Raw genomic sequence first — 19,464 nt, 5'->3', positions numbered from 1 at the left:
TAAGAAGCGTTTTGTAGTGCCTATGAAAAAGAGGATAAACTTAAAACCTTTTGGCCGAAATATCCTGAATGATGTCATATTATAGTAATGGATTATTTTAATATGGCGTCATTCAGTATGCTTCGGCCAAAAGTTTTTAAATCTATCCCCTTTTTTATAGGCAATAAGAGCTTCACCAATAAGATATAAATTAAACTTTACCCTCAATATTAAAATATGTACATGGATCAATTTTATTATGAGCATTAAGTTTGTTATTTGGTTAGAGGATTAATTCATCATCAATTTTCCCATCCCCTTATCACTGATATAATTTCAAATTTCTCTGGTTGAGGGTATGGTATGGTATGAGTTATCCATTTATTGATGACTGATACCCAGTAGTCCGAGAATGTTTGCAAGTTTGAAAAATGCAAATAACGATTGAAATACTTCATCTAAGACTTGAATAAATTTTTTATTTCTATATTTTAGTAAGTTAACCTTTTTACAAATATTTCTAGTAAAACTTGATAAAAATACAGAATATTTACTGTACAATATCGTACTCATTATTGACCTATCATCCATTTATTGTATGGAAGCCTGTACTGCATATCTTAACTTTCATAGAGTAAATATTCTTTCAGAGACGGGTTTTGATTGAGAATTTAAAATTAAAAAGGCATGCTGTCATAATGGTATGTTACTTCATTTGACTTTTGAGATAGCTAAAACCCAATTTTTATCCGGAAGTTAATACATAGAAGTGATAGTTAAAAACATGCTTTGTTTGAAATAAAAAATAATTTCCTCTTTTTTTTCTCTGTGGAAGATGAAAACTTCACAGAAAGTAAAAAGAAAAGATTAAGAATGAAATGATCATTAATACGAAATTGAAATGATCATCTTTAACTAGTATAAAAGTAAAATACAAAATAGTTTTTCTATTTACTGCTTTTAAAAAAGTTTTCTATAACGACTGTTAGATATTTGCTCAATGTTATTAAAGCCCACACCATCCCCCAAACCTTAAAGTGGCCACTAGATATACGACTTTACACTATTAAACATTAAACCAATTTAAATTTGGATTGGTAATAAATGATTGAAACAATATATCTTATAATCATTATTATTATAATAACTAAAATTATTTTAATTTTTCTGGAATGTAATTCAAATATATTTCATTTTAACATACAATCTGTATAGTATTTAAATCGATTTATTATTACTTGGATGTTGCACCAGATTTTCATGTACTCTGATAAAGTGATGCTCGCAGCTGGCTATCACTTCCTATCCCTTCTCCTCTTGCTGGATGAATGTATTGACCAATAAATGAGGTATTGCAGGCTAAATTGACGACAAATTTTCTCCTGCCAATATATCCACATATATCCTATATACTTTAGTAAATGAAAACAAATTTCATAACTCTTTAAAACAATCTTAGACTTCTTTTTTCCTTATAGATCAAACAAATTTACGTTTAAAGAATCTCTTAGTTTTATGTTTGTAAGAAATTATAAATTGATCAAAAAAGCAGACATCTATAATACAAAGTAGAACGATGTTTGTTAGTCTGTCTGTCTGTTTGTTTGTAGCAAAGGATCTCGCTAACCGCTGAACCGATCGGGTTCTCCTTTACAGGGTAGCTTCTCATAGGTCCCGGGAAGGTTTATAACTATTTTTTGGGGGGTCGGGACATCCCTAACCCCCCAAAAAATAAAAAAAATTTCTTTAAAATGTAAAACACAAAAAATTAGTTTGATAAAACCTCTTGGGGCAAAGCCCCTAGAGGCTAGGGGCAAAGCCGCTAGTATTAGAAAATAACGTCTCTACTGTACACCAAAGCCAAGATTAGTAAATAAACAGGCTTTGTTCGAGGCTTTGAAAATAAATTTTTGCGGCTGGATACCATTTATCTATCTATCTAATTCCGCAAAAAAATCAACAATAAAAATGAATTAAAGTAAGTTTTTGTAAAATATGGTTAATGGTTGCGACTGTATCAATCAACAATCCAATTCCAAAACATTATATTGCGGCTGAAATTTACGCGGTTATTGAACCCCGCTATAACAACGGCAAATATTAACCTCATTACGAGTGTATTTCTACTCAATTATGAGAAAAACTATATAAAGGATAATAACTGGGGGTGTAATGGTCTCGCTAATGGCCGATCAGGGATTAGTTTGGACATTATTCCTTAACCAATTCACGCATTACAGTTGACACCAATAATTAGACTCTTAATGGGCAAATGTTATATGAGAAAAATGGATATAGGATATGCGTTGATGTGGTGACAGGGAAATATTTGTCGTTAATTTAGCTTGCTAATATGGATCTCATTTATTGGTCAGTTTGTTCATGCAGTAGGAGACAAAGGGGATGTTTTAGCCAACTGCGAGTATTACTTTATCAGAGTACATTAAAAGTTGGTGCAACATCCAAGTAATAATATATCCATTTATGAGAAACGACACCACCGTGGAACATTTATATTAGTAAAGCAGCGACTCTATAACTAAGTCTGTTCGTCGGTTAGACGGACAGTTCAAGAAAATTTACTTCGAATTCCTTATTTATTTATGACGAATTTCATAATATATTGATTAATATCAAATAGTCAATTTATTAATTTTGCCACATTAAGTTGTTTTGTTTAAATTTTGACCTTTAAACTAAACTAAGATGGAATATAATCTTAACTCAATAAAAATCATCATTATTGACAAATTAAATCGATTTATTAGAAAATAATTGTTAGATAGAACCTGATAAAATAATATTAGGGTGAAAATAGATACAGTTTGGTGTTAAGATAAGCAGCTTAGGAAGCCATACTACACTTTATATTGTGTATTTAATGTAAAAAAAACTAACTAAACCCAAAGAGGGGGGGGGAGAGGTTGTATGTGTTGGTTATGTAACTTGATACTTGAAATGCTGCAGAGGGAGTTATTACTTATACAATAAACAAGGATGAAAACGTATGAAATGTATGCAAGTTCAACAAGGATTACAACAACCACAAAAGCGAAGCTCTAAAAGCAAACAACTAGTAGAGTGACAGAACATACATTTGTTGAAAAATCCATAAATACAGCACTCAGTAAAACGAACTGCATTTATTTTTAGTATTTTATTATAAAGATATCTCGCTTTTGATATTGTTCTAAAATCCTTTTTTTAAATCAGATAAATAAGATAATTATATCATACAAAACTTTTTGTCATGGAGTCAAAAATCATCATGCAAAGTTTGAACTCGATAGAACAATTCTAACATGCCTAAATGAACGAGAAGAGCTAACCATTCCAGACCTATGGATGGACCGACTGACCAAATTCAAACCTGCTGAAAGATATATGTACTGTACACGAATATTGACTATCAATGTGTCCGTCAGTATGATTTTCTCAGCTTCTAATAGAGATAGATTAATGAAAATTATTGTAAATATTCAGGTTTCTGTCCTCCTGCTTAATGTTGTTTTATATCGTTTATTTATTATTCCCAACTTTTGATGATATTAACAGCTTAGCCTGCATTATATTCACAGGAAGTTTCATATGAATTAAGCCTGACAGTTATACCCATATATCAATACATAAAGAGTTATTGGTGTTACATCAAATACGCAAAAGAACCTATATTTTTAAATCTATGAAAACCGTATAAGTTCGGTCACGGTTAGCTCTTTACGTTAATTTAGACATGTTAGAATTGTCCTTTCGATTTCAAACTTGCATGATGATTCCTATACCAGTTAGATATGATTTAGAAATTCTAGCATCCGTTACCAGAATGTCCGTACATTCATTTAGGTCAGGTTGATTATAACTTTTTGACAAATAAAATTTTATTTGATATAACTATCCTACATTTTTAGAATACTGATTCCTAGGACAACGAAAATCAATATTATAAGCGAAGCATGTCTATAATCAAATCCTAAAAATGTAAATTTGTATTTAATAGTTTTGAGAGATTCGCTTTTATGGATGTTGTCATGCTTGTTGTAAAATATATCGTTTTGTTAAACTTCACTTTTGTGAAATATCTCATAAAAAAACTTCACAGTTATGAATAAACATCTATTTTTTCTGGGGGGTAAAATCATTGAAAGGGTGACATGTTATAAAATAGATAAAAGACAAGTAAGTAATGAATTAGTCAGCTCAATATCGATTAAAGATTAGGAAAATCGATATTTTAACACATGGATGTTGCACTAAATTTTCATGTACTTTGATAAAGTATTGCTCGCATCAGGCTAAAATAATGATACCCCCCTCCATCTCCTTTACTCGACCGGCTACACTCCTTCTGGATGAACGAACTGACCAAAAAATGAGATCCATATTAGCAAGCTAAATTGATGACAAATTTACCCTAGTCAATACATCCAGTAAATCCTATATCCATTATTAAAGATTAGGAAGTCTATTGTGTTTCAAATTTTCCAGCGGAGTCGAAACTAGACGCGTCATTTAGGATAAATTAGGGAAGCAGGGATAAAACAATTGTAAATAGTTTTCCCTTTTCGCGTTTCTCAATTTTACTATATAGGCTTTTATGTAGTAATATGTGGAGAAATGTATTTAAATGTCTTTATCATGGATATGGGATATTCGTGGATATATTGACAGGAGAAAATTTGTCGTCAATTTAGCTTGATCACATTTATGGGTCAGTTCTTTTATCCATTAGGATCGAAAGAAGGGGGTAAAGGGGATGGATTGGAGTAGAAAAATTTTATCCAGCTATTGCTTCACTTTATCAAAATACATACAAATCTGGTGCAACATCCAAGTAAAATTATTTACATTGTTTCTATCCTTTCCTCCGTGGGATAAATTGATAAGGGAAAAGAAAGAAAATTGATTTTGATGAGAATTCAATCAGGGTTATGGCACAGGGAGGGAGGGGACAATGGACTTTGTATTACACTAGTCCCCAAAGTTTTACAATAACGTTTTCTTATTCGTTGGTTTAACAACTTTGGTTCATTAAGTTGAGTGCTAAACGTTTCAATCACTAATTGTGGGATAATTTTTGATTATCATCATTTGGGATGTACATTAGTTTTCGTCCCTTGTCTTATCTCTTTAGATCTCTACAGAAACCACTGGACCGGTTGAGGTAATCTTTTCAGTATTTTCAAAAAATTTTGGTGTACAATCTTAAAGAGTAAAGCTAAATTAGACGTTTTTTATAGTAAAACTTTTCTGAATTTGATGTTTAAACAGTTTAAATAGTTTGGAAGAGAAGGGCCAAATTGAAGGACATTAAATTAGATAAACTCCTCCCCAGGGATGGATTTAACAAGTCCCGAGGAGCCCTTCTCTCTCTATCTCTTTCAACCGTGTCCTCTCTCATTTTCTCTCTCTCTCTCTCTCTCTTATTCATATTCCCTCTCTTTTTTATTTCTCCCCTCTTCCTCTCTCTTCCATCCCTTCATCCTGTTTCAAGCAGGAATAAGCAAAAAAAAAAATATTAATTAATCTTCCCCCTCATAATTTTAATCTACAAAAGACTTATCTTGCCCTTTTTTTGAATTATTCCATTATTCACAAATGTATCCCTTCTTCCCTGCATCATCTATAAAACCAAATTGCCCAAAGTCAGATCCTCATCAGGGATCTAAAGGGATAAGACAATGGACGAAAAATTTATATTCATACCCCATGATGATAAGAAAGATTGCCACTTATGTAGATTTCAATTATTCGTTTCGTTTCGACACTTCTATTTTGGAACTAAACCAAACTTTGAGGACTAGTGTAATAAAAAGTCCAATGTGTTCTTCCTCCATGGATCCTAATACCTCCATAGTATTTATCCCTGTATCCCTACATATTACATCCACACATGCCATACAAAATTTATCTATCCCTGTATCCCTACATATTACATCCACACATGCCATACAAAATTTATCTATCCCTGTATCCCTAAATATTACATCCACACATGCCATACACAGTTTATCTATCCCTGTATCCCTACATATTACATCTATACATGCCATACAAAATTTATCTATCCCTGTATCCCTAAATATTACATCCACACATGCCATACAAAATTTATCTATCCCTGTATCCCTAAATATTACATCTATACATGCCATACAAAATTTATCTATCCCTGTATCCCTACATATTACATCCACACATGCCATACAAAATTTATCTATCCCTCTATCCCTACATATTACATCTATACATGCCATACAAAATTTATCTATCCCTGTATCCCTAAATATTACATCTATACATGCCATACAAAATTTATCTATCCCTGTATCCCTAAATATTACATCTATACATGCCATACAAAATTTATCTATCCCTACATATTACATTCATACATGCCATACAAAATTTATCTATCCCTGTATCCCTACATATTACATCCACACATGCCATACAAAATTTATCTATCCCTGTATCCCTACATAATACCTCCACACATGCCATACAAAATTTATCTATCCCTGTATCCCTACATATTACATCTATACATGCCATACAAAATTTATCTATCCCTGTATCCCTAAATATTACATCTATACATGCCATACAAAATTTATCTATCCCTGTATCCCTAAATATTACATCTATACATGCCATACAAAGTTTATCTATCCCTGTATCCCTACATATTACATCTATACATGCCATACAAAATTTATCTATCCCTGTATCCCTATATATTACATCTATACATGCCATACAAAGTTTATCTATCCCTGTATCCCTACATATTACATCTATACATGCCATACAAAGTTTATCTATCCCCGTATCCCTACATATTACATCTATACATGCCATACAAAGTTTATCTATCCCTGTATCCCTACATATTACATCTATACATGCCATACAAAGTTTATCTATCCCTGTATCCCTACATATTACATCTATACATGCCATACAAAATTTATATATCCCTGTATCCCTATATATTACATCTATACATGCCATACAAAGTTTATCTATCCCTGTATCCCTACATATTACATCCACACATGCCATACAAAATTTATCTATCCCTGTATCCCTACATATTACATCCACACATGCCATACAAAATTTATCTATCCCTGTATCCCTACATATTACATCCACACATGCCATACAAAATTTATCTATCCCTGTATCCCTACATAATACATCCACACATGCCATACAAAATTTATCTATCCCTGTATCCCTATATATTACATCTATACATGCCATACAAAGTTTATCTATCCCTGTATCCCTACATATTACATCTATACATGCCATACAAAGTTTATCTATCCCCGTATCCCTATGGGCAGGGCACCCCTTTACTCCACTCTCATAAAACATAAATATTACATTTAAAAATTTAGCTATCTCATTTAACCCTTTTTATTGACTAGAAATAATCAATCTATTGATTTCATATTCTAAATAGTGATTCCTATGTCATTTAAAAGTTAATGAATGAAGGGTTGACATTTAGAGGGGGGGGGGGGGCTGGAATGTGTGTTGAGGCATGTGACAAATGAATGAGAATTATTTTCTAAATATGATGTATAAATATATATGTGATGCTGGGGGGGATACTCACAACTAAACTATCCACCATTTATCATCTAAACATCCGATCCCCCTCCCCCTTAATAATTTTCCCTCTAGCTGTCATTATACTTCCTGAAACCAACCTAGATATTTCTATATTAAGATCAACCCATTTGCATTTATAGAAAAGATTCTTTTGAATCTTTTGGTGGTTCAACAATTGCCCGAGAAAAAAATCTTATTGGAAATTCCCATTTTAAAAAGTAAATAAATGAGTGTGGGATTAAAATACTCCAACCCCCCTCCCCCTCCAAAATATTTTTTAAATAATAAAAAGGAAGATTTATTTAGAGAGAAGGTATTCGCCTAATCGGTAGAGCTTTTTCTGAGATCATTTGCATTAGCTTAATGTATATACCAAAAAATAATAAAAACTTTGCTAAAATAAAATCCCCTCGTCTATGAAATTGATGATTGTGTATAAAAATGTAAATATCATAAAGATTTTCTATTAATTCTGACCATCCATCAACCAAATCCGAAAATCTGAACAGTTTTTGGTAATTCTATTTCACGGAAGCTCAATATGAGATTTAACAACAGAAGAAGAAAAAATATTTGGGGATGGGGGCGGATGACGTAATCCTGAGGAGAAAATGGTAATTTTGTCATGTCATAAAGTAGCGCAGCAATAATAATCGGGGGTCCGCAGCCGCGTGTCAGACAAAATTTAAACCAGTTTGAAAGCTTTGAGATTAAAAAAAAAACTTTTTATCATCTGGTTTGGACTCCCAGATGATGTTTAAAATTGTAAAAAGTTAATTTCCCTGAAACTTACAGGCGGCTGACTTAATAATAATGTCATTTCTTATCAATATGACCTTTTACTACCGTAATAGTCAATGCTTAACTAAAGTAATAATTACTTAAACAATTTTATTACAATATTTTCTTATGCTATAGTAAATGGTTTAATTGTCATGCCAGCAACACGAGATGCATGAAAAACTGAACCCTGAACTTGGGCTATCCTAACCATAACCCTTGTGAACTAACCAACTAATAGCATATTTTTTTAATAAAATAGGTTTGATCCCGTTAGGTGAAATTCTATCAGCATCAAAAGTGAACGGAATATTTTCCTGTTTTTATTTTCTATTTATATTTTCACTTTTTTCTTTGTGCATTTTCGAGCAATCTCAATATTCTATGTTTTCTTCTCTTCTATCACAAATAACATTCAGTCTCAATAAGCAAGGAATGAGATCGTAATAACAAACAACATAGACTAAAAAACAGGAATCTAAAGGGATAAGACCCTGGCAAATAAATTGGTGTACATCTCCAATGTTAATACACAAATTTACCCCTTTTGTAGATTACAATTAGTGGTTGAAAGTTTAGACACTCAACTTAATAAAACAACCAATCAAAATCCATTAAAAGTCCCAAAAGTTGTTAAGGCAAATAAAATATAAAACTTTGGGGACTAGTGTAATAAACAGCCCATTGTCCCTTTCTCTCTGGCTAAAAACACTGCTAGTACCTAATTTACAAATTTGGTCCAACTATTTATTCAAATTGAAAAACTAAACAAGCAATCAGTGAAACAATGTAGAATGCTAATTGTCTTCTTAACCCCAAAACCAACCTTGAAATATGGAGTAACAACAAAACCGCTAAATGCATAAACACTAAAAAATGGGGATCATGGAAGGAAAACAAAGTAGCGGGTTTCGTCGTATTTTCTCAGTCGCGTTTCTCCTAATTCCAGCCCCGGGGGCTCTAATCCTGCGGGGCAATCATTAACATTTACCTAACCCAAAATAACCTACCACAAGCTAGTGTGAAAATACGACGAAACCCGCTACTTTGTTTTCTTTCCATGATCCCTAAATTGCTATTTATTTTTTCCAGAACATTTTTGTTATATTTTGTCATATTTTGTTATTTTGAGTTTGTGTAGCCTCTCACCTATCATTTAAGAAGAGTGTTTTTTACTCCTTACCCTATAGAATTTCATTTGAAATTTGGATAAGGAGATAAAGGTCATGGTGTGTTCTCATGAGACATTTAAAGGGATTGAAGTAACCATCCCCCCTCCAAAAAAAATAAAAATAAAGTCTTAACACCAATTCTTTTAATCAAAGTCGCGATAATTTTGAACACACACGAATAAACAATTACTCTAATTTACAGGATTAAAAAATTTAAAATATTGTGAAAACATCAAAAAAATCCAACCAATATTGACCATCTTTTGAGAGAAAGAAAAGAAAGGAGTGAGAGAGAGATTGAGAGAATGAGAGAGAGAGAGAGAGAGAGAGAGAGACAGAGAGAGAGAGAGAGAGAGAGAAAATATCCTGTAGATTTCAATATAAACAAGCCAATTATGTGTGGGTCTATAAGCTAGAGAAATGGTGGGATAGACAATTAACTTTGACCACTGGTGGTAACTCAGGGTCCTTCAGGGGTAAGACAATGGCTGATAAATTGATAAACAAAAGATTCCCAAGGATGATAAACATAATTTATTCTTTTGTATATTAAAATTATTGGTTAAAAGGTTGGATACCTTTAGTTTGTAACTAACAAATCATAATTTTCAAGTTTTAAAACCAACGAAAAAAAACACGTGATTTTTATACTTAGAGTATTAGTGTAATTTGCAGTCCAATGTTCTCTGCCTCCATGTGCAATAGTTTTAAGAACATATTTTTTTTGCTAAATTCTTTCTTTAGAATTTATTTTACTATTGAAAAATCTTTACAATCCTTCCCCCTTATATTTTTAAAAAATAATAAACACCTTTTTAACTGTTTTGGATTTATTGATAATATGGATATTTTTTGTGCTACTTAAATGAACTTAATTATTTTTCTTATGAACTTTTGAATAAGCCTTATCTAAAATAGCAATCGTTGGTTTAAACCCCAAAAATTTTCTACAATAAGGGTTAGTTAAGTAAAATGTTTTTTTTTTATGTAAGACTGTTCTGATCATTGTGAAGCTCTGTATAATCAGACCACAGTTTCTGGAAAAAAGTTTCTTAATAAATAGGGCTTTTGCGTAGATAATTTACACAGAGAGGGAGGGGACAATGGGCTGTTTATTACTCTAGTCCTCAAAGTTTTATAACCACGATATCTTTTTCAACTTTGGTGACTGGTATTGAATTTTGATCAGTTGGTTCATTAAGCTAATTTTCTAAACATTTTAACCACTAAATTTATTCTACAGTAATTGTAATTTTGCATACCATTATTGGAGATGTATATCAATTTATCGGTCATTACTTATCCCTTAAGATCAACGTGCCTTACAACTTCATCTCAAAATATTATATGTCATATATTGAGGGTCTGGTCAAATTTAAAAGCTGTCAAGATATTGAAGTGTAGCACAAACGTTAATACGTCCATCGTTGAGTTTATTTAAAGCTTAGGTTATGGATGATAACATTCTTGTTTGAGATTTTCAGAGACTGGAACTTTTTAAGACCATTTATGGAGAGAAAAAAACGGTGAGAATTGACGGTGAAAAATACTCGTAGTTGAACTATTGAATATATTTGTGGGAACTAATACTCTTTTCAGAGTGAGGTAATTATATTGATCACAGTATGTCAAAGCGGTAAAATAGGATCATTTTGTTGTTAGAAATACATTGAAGTTATATCCATGAAAATTATTATTCATATATTCTTAAACTATTCTTCATCATTTATCTGTTTTAATAGTGTGCACTAATTTTTTAAATACTAAAAAATTTTATTAAAACTTTTAGTCTAGTTATTAATTAGCTGTGCCTACAATTTATCTCATCGAAACAAAATAAGAAGGCTTAAACATTGAAGTATTTTTTTATAAAACTAAGGACTTGGGCTACAGGGTGGGAGGGGCCATTGAACTGTTTATTCGCAAGTCCCCAAAGTCTCAAAATAACCTTTCTTATTTATTGGCTTCACAACTTTTGAGACTTTTATTGAATTTTGATTGATTGGTTCATTATGTTGAGTGTCCAAACGTTTAAACCTCTAATTAAAATCTACAGAAGGGGTAATTTTGTGTATCTTTATTGGGGATGTATATCAATTTATTATATCCCTTTAGAACCCTGCTTAAGGTAGCTATTATAATTTCTGCTTTAGTATACCATGATAAATCTAATACCCTGATTGATAGATATACATATTCTAATTTGTATTCCTGATCTTATCTGTGGCTTGTATCTTCCTAGGAGCCAATACAAGCATATAATAGACTTGTACGGCGGTTTCCCTCAAATTGGATGTCGAGCACTGAACCTTTCCCTTTTTTAATATAATTTAGAAATGAGGGGGTGGTTTATTTTTTTAGCTAAGGTTAGGTTTGGTTATTTTGGGTAATAGGTAGCTGCCACTCAGGGCTAGAGGCTCTACCCTTATTATTTTTAATTCATTTTTTAAAGATAAGGAGGGGTGGGGGGCGGGTCAGTCCTCGACAGTTGCATATAGGTAAAGCACCGTTTGTCTTGTATTTCATCATATTTTCAACTCATGATGAAAACTTTTCTTTAAATATTTAAATGAACTGGTTCACGATAATTAAAAATAAGGTTGATGATTCTAAAACTCCATCTTCAATTTTCAAAACCATTATTTGTTAGGAATTAGCTCCTTTCATATGCCAATAAGTTTATTACATGAGACATAAAAAAATGTTCACAAAGCTGTACAAATTTTTGTCATAATCATCCTTTGTCCAATAAATTAATGTACCTACCATTTATGTTCAACACTGTTTTAACAACAAGGTACGATTTAATAAGCGAAGCATTTCTATAATAAAGTCCTCAAGCAGTATCCTGTTCTGCAGCAGTTTTACAACAAATTCACTTACAATTTTGTTTAAACTTTATTATACTTCCATGGATGTTATCATCCTAGTGTTTTTTTAATTCGCATAACGGCACTTTCCCGAGGACAAATAGGTGTATTGTTGGTGACATGTATAAGAGACATGCTTCACAGGAACTAATATTCAGATATATTAATTTATTAATAGTTATTTCTCGCATCGTATTATAAACGGCTTTCCGCGGATTTAGAATGTACAATTATAAGGTTAAAACTAGTTTTAATCTTATGATTGTACATTTTTATATTCGTAGAAAGCTGGATATAATACGATGCTAGACATAGTTTTTTCGTATGGATGAGAACCGGTTCCTATCCACTGGATTCGAATGAATACGAGAAAATAATGTTATGTCATCGTTCAAAACCGATTAATATCCGATGAAATAGAACCAGTTCTCATCCATACTGAAAAATTTCGGTTGCCTTTCTTTAATAGCATCCTAGAAAGTCGCATTACCCCCATTGCGATACTGAAGGACTGACAGACACAGACAAAGTGAATTATAGAGTTGCTTCGCTACTAAAGAATTTAGTAAAAAAAATCGGAAAAATAAACATAAACATTCCATTACTTAAATTGCTGGATAACTGTCTCTGCTCCTGTGGTTGACATCAAGAGTTAGGAGCTCACACTTTACTTTATTAATCCTTTCTGTCTGTCTGTCTGTCTGTCTGTCTTTCACTCTAAACCACACATTATCATTTCATGCCCCACTGAAAATTATTATTCCCGCTAAAACACACATACACACTAGGAAAGAAGGGGACAATGGGTTGTTTAATACAGTAGCCCCCAAAGTTTTTTAATAACGTTAATAACTTATTCGTTGGCTGAACAACTTTTGGGACTTTTAATTAATTTTGATTGGATGATTCATTAAGTTGAGTGTTCAAACGTTTAAACCAATAACTGTAATCTACAGAAGGGGAATTTTGTGTAATTTCATTGGGGATGTAAAAATATTATAAGTCTAACTAAAATTACTAGCAGCGGCGCCTCTTGCATCAAGGCATATTCAAAAGGGGGGAGAGGTATTAGAGAAAGTGACCTAAAAACATCCCAAGGCTAAAATCTAAATAATGAAAAAAAATCACAATTGTTTGCTTGCGAATCTTATTAATTAATCATGGAGTTAATAGTTATTATTGAAGTGAAATAATTATGTGTGATAATAGTTAAATTATGATAATATTCTTTTATTTATTATCAAACCAATAATCTCATGTTAGAGTAGGTGATATGATTAAAACTTTGTAGAATATGTATAGATGTACTTACAAAAACAGGGAGGGTAGAGACATTGGGTGGTTTATTGCACTAGTTAGAATAACGTTTTCTTATTCGTTGACTCAACAACTTTGGTGACTTTTAATGAATTTTGGTTGGTAGGTTTAATAAATTGTGTGTCCAAACTTTTCAAGTAGAAATTGTAAACTACAGAAGGGAAAATTTTTTTAATTATCATTTGGGATGTACATCAATTTAACGGCCATTGTCTTATCCCTTTAGATCAAATTCTCTTACTTTTCGATAACTAATTCGAATATAAATATTATATATGTGTTATGATATTTTGGTGTTAATGATGCTCCACCTATTTTGGACTCATACTTTGGTTCCGCCCATTTTGGACAGATAAACTGATAATCAGGGAGGTAGGGGACATAAGGGTGTTTATTACACTAGTCCCCAAAGTTTTATGATAACATTTTCATATTCGTTTCCTCAAAATTTTGGAGACTTTGATAAAAGTTATTTGTCCAAACCTTTAAACCAAAAATTGTAATCTACAGAAGTAGCAATTTAGTGTATTATCATTGGGATGGGGATGTATATCGATTTATCGGCCATTGTCTTATCCCTTTCAACTTTAACTTAAGTGTTTGTACGTCTTAAAAGATTCTAAATATTTTATTTATGCTTGCTAGAAAAGCACCAAAGTTTTCCTTTTGATAAAAATTTAACTTTTCTTTTTTGATGGAATTTTAAACGGCATAAAATTTGCTTTTTAGCAATAATTATGCACGTTTATGTTAAATTTTTAGCAGAAAAATGTACACAAAAACCTTAACACTTTTTATTTAATCATAAATAGACCTAAATATTAAAATTTGTTGTAAATTTAATATTATTAGTGGCATTTTGAATTGGTTCTATGGTTTTCTAGTATCTAATATTACAATGGATATAGGATATAAGTGGATATAATGACCGAGGGGAAAAATTGTCGTTGATGGACCTAATTTATAGGTCAGTTCGTTCATCAAGTAGGAAGGATGGGGTAAAGGAGTTGGATCGGGGTTTTAGCGAGCTACATGTATTAACTTATAAGAGTACATGAAAATTTCTGCAAAACACAAGTAATAAAACTTATGTCTTATCGTTTTGAAGAAGACATAGTTCTCACAATTTTAACCTGGAGGAAATATTAGTCTTAATAGAAGAGTAAATATTTCAGGTGCAATCACTCAAACTTTTCCTTCACTTTTCCTCCCTTATACTTTTAGACTGCGGAGACCTATCCCTTCAGAGAACCATTAACTGCGGGGCTCCTCTATAACTATTAACCTATGTTATTTTTTTTATTTTAATTATATTCAATCGAGGGTCAGAGACTATATGAAGACAACCACATGATTCCTACTTTCATGTTGCGCCAGATTTTCATGTACTATTCCCCCTTTTCATCCCCTATCCCCTTTTCTACCTTCTGGATGAAAGAACTGACCTATAAATATGTTAGCAACCTAAATCGAAGACAATTTTTCCCCTGTCATAATATCCACGTATATTTTATAACCATTCTTGCTAATGATATATTCCGCCCTCCTGTCATTCATAGTCAACTAATATTATGTATGTAACAATATATGTTCTTTCAAACTCATTAAAAAATTGTTTTTAAAAGCGAAGCTTTTCTATAATTAGGGTCGGTCCGTCCGTCCGTCCGTACGTCCGTCACGGATAGCTTTTTTCGTTAATTTAGACATGTTAGAATTGTCCTATCGATTTCAAATTTTGCATGGTGATTCCTGTAGTAGTTAGGTACGATTTAGAAAGCGTAGCAACTCTATAATCATTACGAAAATGTCCGTACGTCCATTTTAAACATGTTGATTTTTTTTACTTTTTTTAATAGCTTTTTTCGTTAATTTAGGCATGTTAGAATTGTCCTATCGATTTCAAATTTTGCATGGTGATTCCTGTAATAGTTAGGTACGAGTTAGAAAGCGTAGCAACTCTATAATCATTACCAGAATGTCCGTACGTCCATTTTAAACATGTTGATTTTTTTACATTTTTAACAACAAATTTGTATTTGACCTAATTATCCGATTGGTCTGATTTTTGGTATACTGATTCCTGAGACAACAAAGTACAATATTATAAGCGAAGCAACTCTATAATCAAGTCCTAAAAATGTAAGTATGTCTATAATCATTATCCTGTATCAAGTTTTTCAACAAATTTACTTACAATTTTGCTTTGACTCTTATACATTCGCATTCTGATTATTCAGTTCTGACATTATACAAGTGTTAATGTCCGTTTGTCTTACCGTTTCAGAGCTTCGCTTTTATGGATGTTGTCATCCTTGTTTTTTATAACAATAGTTAACTGTATTTTTAGGGATAAAAAGCATGAAATTGTCATAGTAGTTATCCATCGCATCGTATTATAGACAGCTTTCTGTGGATACTAAAATGAAAAACTAAAACCAGTTTTGTTATGATTTATATTTTAATAGTCGTGGAAAATTGTTTGTAATACGAAATAGTTATAGTACTGTACATGATTTTCAGTTTGGTAGAGAAACGGTCCTAATCCAGCGGATATTTATCGGCCTCGAAGCTATACTAAAAATTTTTAACGGCAGGAAATAATTTTTATGAAACCTATCGTATTAAGATTCTGCTTATTTTACCACCACTAGTTGAACCATAGGAAACATAGGAAAAAATCATTTTTTGCTAAATAATGATCTTTAAAAAGTTTTCATTTTTATATGAGCAACTATGTAGGTATGCAATGAATTAATTATTTTTAGGGCACAAGTCAACATAGTTTTAGTTTTTCTAAATACCATTTTCATAACCTGGCGTTTTTTAAAGGATCGCCTAAATATTTTTTTAGTGTAGGTGTTGGTATAGTTCAATAGGACCACTTGGGGTAATTGAAAATTAAACTGTATTGGAGTTGGGCAAATTTGCTTGATATTAACGGCGATGTTATTAAAAGCGAAGCTTTTCTATAATTAGGGTCGGTCCGTCCGTACGTCCGTCCGTCCGTCACTCCGTACGTCCGTCCGTCACGGATAGCTTTTTTCGTTAATTTAGGCATGTTAGAATTGTCCTATCGATTTCAAACTTTGCATGGTGATTCCTGCAGTAGTTAGATACGATTTAGAAAGCGTAGCAACTCTATAATCATTACCAAAATGTCCGTACGTCCATTTTAAACATGTTGATTTTATTACTTTTTTAACAACAAATTTTTATATGATCTAATTATCCGATTGATCTGATTTTTTGTATACTGATTCCTGGGACAACAAAGTACAATATTATAAGCGAAGCAACTCTATAATTAAGTCCTAAAAATGTAAGTATGTCCATAAACATCATTCTCTATCAAGCAGTTTTTCAACAAATTTACTTACAATTTTGCATCGACTCTTATACATTTATATTCTGATTATTCAGTTCTGACACTATACAAGTGTAAATGTCCGTTTGTCCTACCGTTTCAGTGCTTCGCTTTTATGGATGTTGTCATCCTTGTTACAATAAAAATATGAGATCTGCCTTAACTGTTACCTTAGAAGATACAAAGGTGTTATTTACTTTTTTTCAATAAGGTTTCGAAACAGATTAATATCAACTTGATTAGAACCAGTTCTCAGCCACACTGAAAAATCATGCATAGCATAGTATCACAGACAATTTTGCACAAATATTAAGATAGAAATCATAAAATCAATAATCTTATATTTTAATATCCACGGAAAGCTGTTATAATACGATGCGATAAATTACTATTCAAAGAATTATATGAGATCTCTGAAAATATAAAGAAAAATAGTTTCCTCTTAAGAAAAGATTTAGACAATTACTGAAGTCACAATTTAGTAAAAGCTATAACAATAAACTTTCAAACCTTCAATTTGCCAAGTTCTAAACAAGAATGACAATAGCCCTTCTCAATATATAAATATACAGGTTAGGTTATTCTTAAAATCTATACTAGTTATGTATGTAAACGTATTTAATATTAAACCTAATTTTTCAAAGAGTTCAATTATGTATTCCTCTATCGTATATCTTGATTATTTGTGTACGCTTGTCCATTCGTTTGTTATTGTAGAAAATAATATACAACAGTATTTACGTAATCAAGAATCTAAAGTATCATGGGCTTTGAAACTGATTAATATTCACTTGATTGGAGCTGGTCCTTAGCCATACTAAACAATCATGTATGGCATAATATTATAGACACTTCTCTACGATTATTAAAATAAAAATAATGAAATTAATACTAGTTTTTTGGCCATAGCCTTCGGCCCCGTGGGGCTAAGAAAACTGGTTTTAATTGTATGATTTATTCATTTTAATATCCGCGGCAAACTGTTTATAATACGATGCAATGAATATTTTTTCTCATCTGAGCTTGGTACATACAAAAATTGGCATAAACCGAAAGTAGAAAATATTTTTTTTGTGACCAATACTTAAATTGTTAACAAAATTAAAACCTACCTAACATAGCTCACTTGAGCTAGCTCACGCAGATTAATCGTTTAACAGTCTCTAACTATTGCTTTTTTTCTGTTTATATAACATAGCATTTAATTATAAATTAAGTAAAAATCTGGAAAAAATAGACATGTTAACTCTAGAGATCTTAATTATATTGATTGGTAATTAATTTTGGACTCTTCTAATTTGGACCACAAATCAAGATTTAACAGTACCCACAGTAAAAAACTAAAGGGATAGTTTCACGAGAGGCATTTGAACTTAATTTAGTGAACCGCATATTTTTTCCTGGTTAATTGGTTAAACTACATTTATATGGCATATATTTGAAAGAATTTGAAAGTTTTTAAGTCTTGATATTTTCAAAACTACGTGGTAGAAAATTAAAATTCTTTCAAATATATGCCTTATAAATATAGTTTAACCCATTAACTAGCAAAAAATATGCGGTTCACTAAATTAACTTCAAATGCATTTCGTGAAACTAACCCTTTATGTATCCAAATTTTAAGGCAGCTAACAAGAGACAGTACTTTTTTTAACACTTCTAAGATGTAAATTCTTCCTTTGGTAGATTATTATACCTGCTATTTTCTCTCCCTCTCTAGCAATTCTCACTTTCTCATGAAAAGTTTTCAAGCTGCCATCTATGCTGTAAACGCTGCCCCAAGTTGTGCTGTGGCAATGGATATAGGAAATAAGTGGATATAACTACAAGAAAAAATTTGTTGTTAATTTAGCCTACTAATATGGACTTCATTTATTGGTCAGCTTGTTATTCCAGAAGGAGGGAAGGGGATTGGGTAAATGGTGTTGATGGGGAGAATCGTTATTTTATCCAGCTGCGAGCAACATTTTATCAGAGTACATGAAAATCTGGTGCAACATCCAAGTAATGATATATCGATTGCTGTGGCTGCTGCCAATCAAATATACAAATATTTGCTTCAGGCAGATACCAATGTTGATCAAAGTGAGTCCGTTGAAATCATAATGATCCTGGCCATTATGGAATTATACATATATTTGTTTCTTAAAGTTTATTGTACTACTCAAAGTGGAAGGAATTCTTCGGCTGTTTATTTCATTAGTCCCCAAAGTCTTAAAATAACGTTTTCTTATAAAATTGTGGGACTTAAAACGTTTTTATTGGCTGGTTTATTTAGTTGAGTGTCTAAATACTTCAACCAATACAATGATTGTAATCTACAGAAGGGTTAATTTTGTGCTTAATTTTTAAGGATGTA

This window comes from Acartia tonsa, chromosome 4 (assembly GCF_053477335.1).
Source record: "Acartia tonsa isolate MP-2025a chromosome 4, ASM5347733v1, whole genome shotgun sequence".
NCBI lineage: Eukaryota > Metazoa > Arthropoda > Copepoda > Calanoida > Acartiidae > Acartia > Acartia tonsa.
The sequence above is the reverse complement of the archived record's forward strand: the minus strand, read 5'-3'. Positions refer to the sequence as shown.